We start from the raw sequence: 10,660 nt of genomic DNA, 5'->3' as shown, positions 1-10,660 counted from the left end.
ATCACGGTCATCGGCATGATAGCAGCACTTGAGACCAAAATTGATAGCTTTTGTGCACTGCTCAAAATTAGATTATAACCCCAATTCTTTGTTTCAACTAGGCATGACAACATTTTAAATGCTCAACTAAAGCTTAGAATATGTGATTGTATCCCCTAAACTTGAAAGAATTCAAACTAAATTCATTAGGGCATTCTATCAAACACATGGAGTATATGATTATTTTGACCTTTTAAAGCTTAAATTTGGGTACTCAAGAGTTCCCCATTAGCGTGGACTCCTACTATAATAGCTAATCATAGCAAAAATTTAAACTAGGAATGTATTTAGTATTCAAAAACACTAATTTAGGTTATTTTCTACATTACAAGTTCTAAGAATGTGATTATAACAAAATCAAGGCAATTGAGATAACTTACTGAAATAAAGGATGCACGAGATGAGTTGGTACTTTAAAAGCAATGCAAAGTCATAAATTTGAGAGAAAAATTCAAATAATTAAGTGGGGAAATGGCATTTAAATGTGTTTAAGCTGATAAGGCTGTGATCATGGTCATAGTTCCGCGATCGCAGAGGTACGGATCATAGTTGCGGTAACTGAGACTACACAACTGTGGTTCCTACCTTTCCTATTCAGTCCAAAGTTCCCAATTTCATACTTTTCTTTCTCAAATTCGATCAAAATTCCTTGTAGCACAACATTTTATGGATTATGTATGTGCAATAACATAGGCAAAATCTACACTAGCATGCTCAATTAAAAAGGATACAAGCCACTTTTTGTGGCTTGATGGGTTGCCTCCCGTTGAGCACTTAGTTTAACGTTGTAGCCTGATGTCTCCACTCTTTCCCTTTGTGTTTCCACTTAGAAAATATGAATATCTATCCAAGATTTCATTTAATATGCAATGAATGGCAGAGGGACAAAAAATTCAAATCTTCTACGATAAAACTTAAAAGAGGTGATAAAATGGCAAACAAGCTTCGATCTCACCATTTTGGAGACTTGAACCTTTTACCCAAATTTACATCAATATTCAAGATTTGCTCCATGGTTAGAAGAGTGTACATCAATAGGTCATTCCTTGTACATCATAAATTGAACTCCTTGGCCATTGATAGATGGGGTTCCATGAACTCTCTTGGAATGTCAAAATCCAAAATATAAGAGTCGGACTTTGCCTTCCTACAATCCTCCATTTCTTTAGAGGGATAGAGCCTCATCACATCCTTTAATCCTAATGTGGAAAAGTGGTTTGAACGAGGTCCAACAGTGAATTTTGGGTTAGCCTCCTGTGAAGCATATTCACCCTTAAATAATCTAGAGTCATTGTAAGATATTTGCTTTGATTTTTCTCTTGACTCTAAACTCATTTCTTTTATTTTGGATTTTTCTTCCTCATATAAGTTGAATGAATGGGAAGCTACTGAGAAATATTCGCTAACAAGCTCATCATCATAGCTTGGTTTCTCTTTTTTACAAACCTCCTCTTGGGAAATGGGCATGGCTGTAATGTTTGCAAGAGTTATATCCTTGCCCAATTCCTTTGCCTTGTTATTTTCCCTTTTAAACACCCCATAGGATTAATGTAGGTTGTGTATTCTCCTCTATCGGATTTAATAGCTCAAAAATGGTTTGAAGCATTGCCTCAATGCCATTGGTTCCGATTTGTTTCTCCTTCTTCTCTTCATAAAATCTATCAATATCATAAGAAGAACTAGCAACTTGGTTAGATAACGGGGGAAGGGGCACTTGGACAATTACTCCAATATCCATCTCAACCTCTACATAATAAACATCTATACTCCCTATAGGATTGAGATGGATAATTCATCTCTCTCCATGATATACTTCCAATTACCAGCATCATATTTGTTGAAAGATTCCATATAGAAAGGTAAAGTAAAATAAAAAGTTTCCTACAAAAAAAATTCACAAACAAATATTTACAAGCTTGAATTCAAGAAATTAAACTAAAATTCAAAACTAAACCAGTACGTAAAACTGTTCCCCAGCAACGGTGCCATTTTAGATAACACTCAACTTAAACATAAATTTAAGTGTAAGGCGGTCGTCGACAATATATTTACCTAACTTTTGAGCCAAGATCTAATCAATGAGGAATAATGTGAGTGGTGATCAAGTTAATTCAAAATGATAGATACAAGTTAAATTCAAATGAATGGTACAACAAGATAAAATTGGGGATAGGTTCCTACACTAATGTTTCTTTTTGGTCTTTCCTAGTATAAATTTGGGGATACGAATAATAAGAATTTTAATAATTATGCACGAATCTCAAGATTACGCATTACTAAAAGAGTGACATGTGGGAGTTAATAGTCAACATCAATTTAGTAAATCAAATATGGGTAGGCTTGGTTATAGATTTTGATTCTAGTCTTTCAAAAAAACACTAAATGAGTGACATGTGGGAGTTAATAGTCAATATCACACCTATTGATTCTTTCGAATACCTAATGGGTATGTTTAGCAATTGGTAATCATAACCTCAATCTAGGCATCCCTATTTCTATTATGATACCCATGGCATAGTCAACCTCACATTTACCCTTATGTTTAAGATAGTGAAAATTTAGCAAACCACACACATAATTTTCTATCATTGCTTTGGTCTACACATCCCTCTTTCGAGGATGATATGGATTCCTACACTTTACCCAAAACCTTTCTTTCAAAGATTGCCTTGAAATTTTTAGAGCTTGGAGCTTTCAATCATCAAAGCCATGTGGGTACTTGGAGCTTTCACCAATCAAATCCCAAACAAAATAGCATAGTAATGATAAAACCCATAAACATGAACTACCAAATAGATGCTAACAATAATAACCCACACACACTTAAGCCTCTATTCACACATAACCCCAAGAGAGAGATTTAGCTATACATAAGATAAAAAGTATAGATATACCCATAATCTACAATAAAATAACCTGTTGAAGAACTAAGTGAATGTTATTTCAAACTTGTATCTCCCACAATATCAACAATGGAAGTTATCAAATCTTCCACTAAGAAAGTCTCCAATGTATTCTTCACTCATAATTTATACATTATTTACTTGGTCCTGTTTGATCGTTTTACAATTCAATCCACATCCTTTGATCTCCTCAACATTATGCCTACAAAAAGTGGATATTAGTGTATCTAACTACAAACTTGTCTCATTTAATCATTCAAAACAAGGTGATATGCACAAATAATAAGTTTGAATAAGTGGTAAAATCACCACTCATCTGCTGACATCTGACCAAATTATTACTCCAACTATATGATACTGTAGCAAGTGATTCAACTTTCAGATTTTGCCCCAAAAGATCTACCTTAATATCCTTAAGACAACTTTCTTGATTTTCTTGTCCTTTGACTAATTTTCACAAAATTGCCTCCATTCTAGATTCTGAATCATGACACCAAGTGGAACATAATTCTCACAGTTCTTCTTGTAGTATTATTTTTGGTACCAATCATTATCTCTCTCTACTTTTATCTCTGTATTTGTAATTATAATAGTTTCAACCTTGATTTCCTTGCCCTGGGCTTAGAAATCTACAAACCTATGATTAAGATACTTTTCTTCCTCTTCAAATTCAATATCAAAAGTTTTCAAAGAAGATGACTAAGTCCCATCTGCATTTATTTTTTCAGCCCCCACTGTTGCTGATATTTTAGTAAGAAGCCCAATATCTGTTTGAAGTTGAGCAAACTTTTGTGTGACCAAGTCATTATTCACTCCATAATCACCATCTGCTCTAATAGCATATACACCTGCACTATCATCAATATCTCTTGCATGCAATTCTCTATTGGTCACTAAAATCTCATCAAGAATTTCTTATACATAATCCCGCCGAAGTGGAATAAATGTTCCTCATGAAATAGTATCTTTCATTGCTCTCAAACTGATATTTAGTGATCTTTAGAAGATTTTTAGTAGGTTTGACCCTTTGATTATGTTATTAGGTACCATGCTCAGCTTTTTATTGAATATAAACCACGCCTCATACAAGGATTCTAAGGTAACTGTCTGAAGTTATAAATTTCATCTTTCAGCTGTAACTTCCTTGTAGGAGGGAAAATCTTCTAAGTAACTATTTTCACAACTCATGCCAAAATATGATTTAACCTCTTGTAAGTTCCATTAACCACAGTGATTCTTCTCTTGTTAGAGAAAATGGCAACAACATCTACCTTAAAGCTTCTTGGACAACCCCCGGAATAACATAAGATGTGAAAATACTAGTAAAGTTAGCAAGAAGCAAATTTTTATCACCAGTTATTGCTCCTGACAACATACTTTTTAATTTAAACAGGTGGATCATAGGACAAGTAATGTCAAACTTCACATTAGGAGGTAGAGGCGGAGGATTATACCTCACACACACATGCATAGTGCTACATTACTAAGTACTAGCTATCCAATTATGTGACTATTTGTACCTAGTTATTATATCCCTAATCCTAATTTCATTTCCAAATTCATAATAGTCTCAAGCATATACATTGCACACAATAGACAAAATTTTTTGAGGGGTAAATTTTTTAGCATAATTTTATGTAACACAAATTCTTAACATAATCATTTCAAATCCACAGTGTTTCCAAATTGAAATTCACAAATCAATTCCAAAATCATAATTTTAATACAAATGATTTTTTCAAAACCTCTCAAAAATCATAATAAAAACAATTTGCTGCCATAGATGGTGATTTTTTCCCTATCTCAGCTGTCAGCACCAAATCGGTAAGTAATAATTGACTTTCAGAATTTTATAATGTTTAGCTATTCCCAGATATCTGGAATAACCCCCACCACTAACAAAAACCATTGCACTGCCCTCAATTCTAAAAAAATATAAAGTAAGGATAAAAGGTCATACCTGGGCACTCAAGGTACCGGCTCATCTATATCTGCATGTGGGACCTCAAAGTGGGTCCACTCTCTTCACCTACTATCCCATCAGTTGAGACTGAATCAAAAATCATCGAGGGTGCATCAACGACCCCCTTAACATCCATAACTGGTGATATCAATCCACTAGCTCTAGCAGCCATCTCTCAAACCATCATCACTCGATCCTGCTTGCTCTAAATACTTTCAACCATAGCCTTCTTGGCTACATCTATTTCTTCACACCTTCTTGGCTACTATAAATCATAGTAAATGCCTAATATCCACTATTTAAAGGAATATAGTTGAAAATATAGAAAGATATAGATTGGAGCTTAAAATGATCAAAAGGGAGAAGAAAAAGTGCAGTTGAAGAGCCTCAGGTACCATGGTCACAATTTCATGACCGCGATCGTGGAAGTCAATCCAAGGTCAATTAAATGCCATCGTGTGATCTAGCCGTAGTTGCGTAACTATGATCGTGGCCAAGTTCGTGCAATTGGGACTTTGTGGAAATATTTAGCCCAAGGGAAAAATTGGTAATGCACGTAGTTGATCCTAATTTCGACAAAATGACTCAAACCCTAACATGTATCAATTGTTCCATCTTCCCCAATTTTTTTGGTTTTAGCTCTAGACTTCATAGCCTCTATTTTGGGAGAAGAAAGTATTGTATAAATTTTGGCTGAAGAATGCATTGGAGACTTTCTAAGTAGAAGATTTGCTCACTTCCATTGTTGATTTTCAGGGAGAGTCAAGTTTGAAGTAACATTCATTTAGTTTTTCAACAAGTTATTTTAGTGGAGGTTATGGGTATATCTATGTATATTTATCTTATCTGTAGCTAAATCTCCCTCGTGGGGTTATGCGTGAATAGAAATTTAAGGTTTTATTGGTTGTTATTGTTAGCTTCTATTTGGTAGTTCATGTTTATGTGTTTTATCATTGCTATGCTATTTTTGATGGTATTGATAAGTGAAGGCTCCAAGCTCTAGAAAGTTTAAGGCCATCTTCGAAAGAAGGATATTAGGTGAAGTGTAGGAAGCCATATCATCCTCTAAAGAGGGATATGGATACCAAAGTAATTCTAGACAATTATGTATGTAGTTTGCTTAATTTTCACTATCTTAGACATAAGGGTGAATGTTAGGTTTATTATGCCATGGGTATCATCCTAGACATAGGGATGCCTAGATTGAGGTTGTGGTTACCAATTGTTGAACACACCTATTAGGTATTTGAAAGACTATATGGGTTAAACTTTGGTGTTTTGTTGAAAGACTAGCATCAAAATCTATAACAAAGTCTACCCATATTTTATTTACTAAATTAATGTTGGCTACTAACTCCTACATGTCACTCCGTTAGTAATGCATAATCTCGAGATTCGTGCATAATTGTTAAAATTCTAAATATTCGTAGCCCCAAATTTATACAAGAAAAAACCAAAAAGAAACATTAGTATAGGAACCTATCCCCCAGTTTATCTTTTTGTACCATTCATTTGAATTTAACTTGTATCTATCATTTCGAATTAACTTGATCGCCTTCACATTATTCCTCGTGGATTTGACCCCGACTACAAAGTTGGGTAAATCTATTGTGATGATCGCCTTGCACTTAAATTGACGTGTAAGTTGAGCATTATAAAAAATAGCACCGTTGCTAGGGACCAATTTTGCGTATTAAGATAAGATTGAAATTTTATCTACTTGCTTGAATTCAAGCTTGTATATATTTCTTTATGATTTTCTTTTGTAGGTATATTTTATTTTATTTTTATTTTTCTATATGGCATCTCCTTACAAATATGATCTTGGTAGTTGGAAGTACTATCTTGACGATCAATGTCTATATTATGACATACCACACTTCATGAGAGATTGTGACTATGTTCCCTGGATATACATGGTTTCACCATCTCGATCCCATGGGGAGTATACGTGTTCTTTATGTAGTCGTCTAGATGAAAATTAGAGTGATTTACCAATTTTCCGTCCCCTCATTGTACTAACTAAATTGCTTGTTCTTCTCATGAGATTTATAGGTCTTATATATTAAAGGAGGATAGCAACAAACCGGACCCACAGGTATTAAAGCAATATTTCAAACCATTTTGGACCGGGTAACTACAACTAGGAGAATACATAAGATTGATATCAATCCTATAAGGTGTTTACAAGAGCAAATGTTAATGCAAATAAATTAGGCAAGGATATAATTCTTGCAAACACCACAACCATGCCCATTCCCCAGGAGGAGGTTTATCAAGAAAAGAAACCAAACTATAATGATGTGTTTGGTAGTGAAGACTCCTCAGTGACTTTAGAAGCTACCGACTCATATGATTAAGAAAAATACAAAACAAAAGAAATGATACTAGAGTCAAGAGAAGAAACAAAGCAACTCTCTTATAATGACTAGTTTATTTTGGGGTGAAGATGCTTTAGAGGAGGCTGACCCAAAATTAGGTGGTATACTTCATTCAACCCATTTTCAACCTTGGGCTTAGAGAATGTGATGAGGATCCATCCCTATGAACAAATGGTATATTGTGGGGAGAAGGAGTCCGACTCTTATATTTTAGAGTTTGACATTCCAAAGTAGCACATGGAGTCCAATCCATCAAAGGCCAAGAAGCTCAAATTCTAAAGTACAAGGAATGGCCTATTGATGTGCTTATTTTTACCTATGGAACAAATTTAGAAGTTTGATGTGAGTTGGGTAAAAGGTTCAAATCTTCAGAATGGTGAGACTGAAGTTTGCTTTCCATTTCAATACCTCTTCCAAACCTCATCTTGAAAGCTGAATCTTTTGTCTTTCTGTTTCTTTTTTCACGTTAAGAAAAAGTTGGGATAGAGATTCAAATCTTCTAAGTGGAAGCATAAGAGAAAGTGGAAGGGGCGTCTTGCTAAGGCATTAAACTAAGCACTCGATGGGAGGCAACACATCACGCCACTACTAGTGGCATATATTCTTTTTAATTATGCATGGTAGAATAGATTTTTGTCTTGTTTATGCATGCATAATCCATGAAACATGGTGCTAAAAGGAATTCTAATTGAATTTAAATAAATAAAGTGTGAATTTGGCAATTTGGTTTAAATAGGAAGTGTAGAAGACCAGATTCGATATCTTAGTTACTGGGACTGCGGTTCGTGGAACCGCAATTACAAAACCTACATGTCTTGAACCACGTCACTAGGACCACGATTGAGGTCGAATCAGATTAAAAAGACCATCCGAATACCATTTTTCCTTGTTCCTTATTTTCAAATTCACTAAAATTTTCTCTCGAATTTGTGGCCGTGCATTGTATATCCATGTATACATTCAAACCGTGCATCTTATAATTCAGTAAGTTGTCTAAATTTCCTCATTTTCAATTTTATTGAATGCTTAGAACTCATAGTATATAAATGTCTTAAAATAGTTATTTCATTGCTAAATGCATTCTTATTTGTGACTACTGTTATGGTTAGCTATTGTAGTTGGTGTACACACTCATGGGGAAGTCTTGAGTACCCAAAATTTAATGTTTAAACGGTTGAAATGAGTGTGTACACATTATGTTTAATTCAATGCCCCTATGGATTGCATGTTTAAATCTTTGAGTTTAGGGGTATAATCTTGATAACTAGGCCTGCATCACTCAGTTTTAATGTTTACATGCCTAGTAGAACACAAATATAGGGATAAATTATATGCTTTAATTGATGTACAAAATTTAAGAATGAGGTCTCAGGTATCGAGATCGCGGTCCTGATGACAGTGATTGCATCATCTTAGTTTTGGTCACTTCTTTGTGATTGCTAGAATTGAGGGTAGTGTCTGAAGGAACTGAGAAGTTTTGCACATCTATATCTGCCCATAAACGTTCTAATAACACTGTTGTATGAATTTATTTATTTTATCTAGCATGATTTCGGTATGATAGTACTAATGATTGCCTAAGTGCATTGTTTACAAGATCTAGGCCTCAGAAATAGAGGGATTTGGAAACACCAAATTCATGACCCCTAAATGTCAGAACCTCTGCAACGCAAATTTGCATAGGACTAAGTTACTCTAAGAAAGGGGTATAAGCTTGGACAAAGTAGAGGAAAGTTTCCTAAGCTTTCATGCAAGACTCACTTAAACTGGGTGGCGATGCTTTGCCCCGAAACCCTGTGTTGCTAATGAGCGTGGGGTTCATGAATTCTATGCTAACTTAAGTGCAGTTTCGTTCATGAACCCAGTGATGATGATTTAGGAAAAGCAAGTGAACTTTGGGACAAAGCGGTCTAGTGAGGTGTATGTACTCCAAAATATTAACATGGAGAAATTCCATGCAAAATTATGTGAGCCAGGGATTTGGATGGCAAACAATTTATTTCCTAGTAAAGATGTTCCCTGGGCCACTACCAAAAGAGTCACTCTGATGAATGACTTCCCAACCGAGAAAAAAGTTTGGCTGAATATTACCTATAGTCGAGTGTCGCTATGCATGAACATTACCATTATTATAGACTTTCACACTCAGATAGTGACCTATCTTCTATCTAGCATCTCTATGGATATAGGAGAACTTATAAATTTAGAGTAGAGGCACATTAGAAAATATAAAGGCATACATCTTCTCCTCCCTTCTCTTATCAGAAAGCTATAGAGGAGGGCACAGGTGGAAGAGTGTGCTCTTGGATGCTCCCAGGTCCCCACATCTTCCCACTAAAATTTGGAGGTAAGGGTACCCCAGGACAGAGTAAGAAGAGGAAGATGGACTCCAGCAAATCAACCTAAGAGGACATAGATTCTTGTAGATCTTCATCAGTAAACCCCCTTTTTGATATCTCAGATCAAATGAGGGAGCTTTGGAAGATAGTGTCCAGATTGCCTCAAGGACCAGGAGAGCCTTCTACCACTTATCACTCATATATAGCTTAGTTTGACTATGAGAAATACAATGAGGATCAGAAGAAGCAGGGAGCTATTATTGCTATTTGGAGAGAGCTTATTTAGCCTTGCATACATCACACAAGTACCTCAGAGAATCACATGACAAAATGGTAAAAAGAGAGAAGAAGTGAGATAAGTTCTTTAAAAAGATGTGGAAGGGGGTGAAGGGTATCTTTAAGTGCTCAAACACAACCATCGACTACCTTCACCTAGGATGGACAATAAGGATAAGGCACCTACTTATTGGTCTGTGAAGACTGCTGAGGGTAATGATGTAGAGTTAGCGGGTGAGGCTAGTTCCTGATATATATTCAGGGAGACTCCTATGATGAATTGATCAAATTCATTATTAAGGGTGGAGCATCATGTTTTGGTTTTGAGACATAGGTGTAGGGGGATTCTGAGTATACGTAGCAAGTGTGTCTGGAATTCAAGGGAAGTATGAGTATCTATGGCATTTTATTTTGTAAAGTTGGGGTCACGTTGTACACCATTAGTGAAGTCTCAGTAGCCATATGGGTAGTTAACCCATTTTGAGCAAAGATGTGAGACTAAGGCTTTAGTTGTAGCCAAAGTTTAGTAAAGTAGACGTAGTGCTATTGAAAAACAAGAAATCCCCTTCGTCTAGATTTGTTGAAAAATCAAAGGCATGCACGAGAGAAATGTTGCATAAAATCATTTTCTCTTTTTATGGCTCCGCAAATTATTGACTTGTAAATAGTGATAAATACTCAACTTTTATCTCTTGTGGGAGGGACATTTTAACCCCCCTAGCAAATTTTTCATGCCATATGTGGTGAGATTTTGGTATT

The sequence above is a fragment of the Capsicum annuum genome, chromosome 7, assembly GCF_002878395.1.
Source record: "Capsicum annuum cultivar UCD-10X-F1 chromosome 7, UCD10Xv1.1, whole genome shotgun sequence".
In the NCBI taxonomy this organism is placed as follows: domain Eukaryota; kingdom Viridiplantae; phylum Streptophyta; class Magnoliopsida; order Solanales; family Solanaceae; genus Capsicum; species Capsicum annuum.
This window is presented reverse-complemented; position numbering follows the sequence as displayed.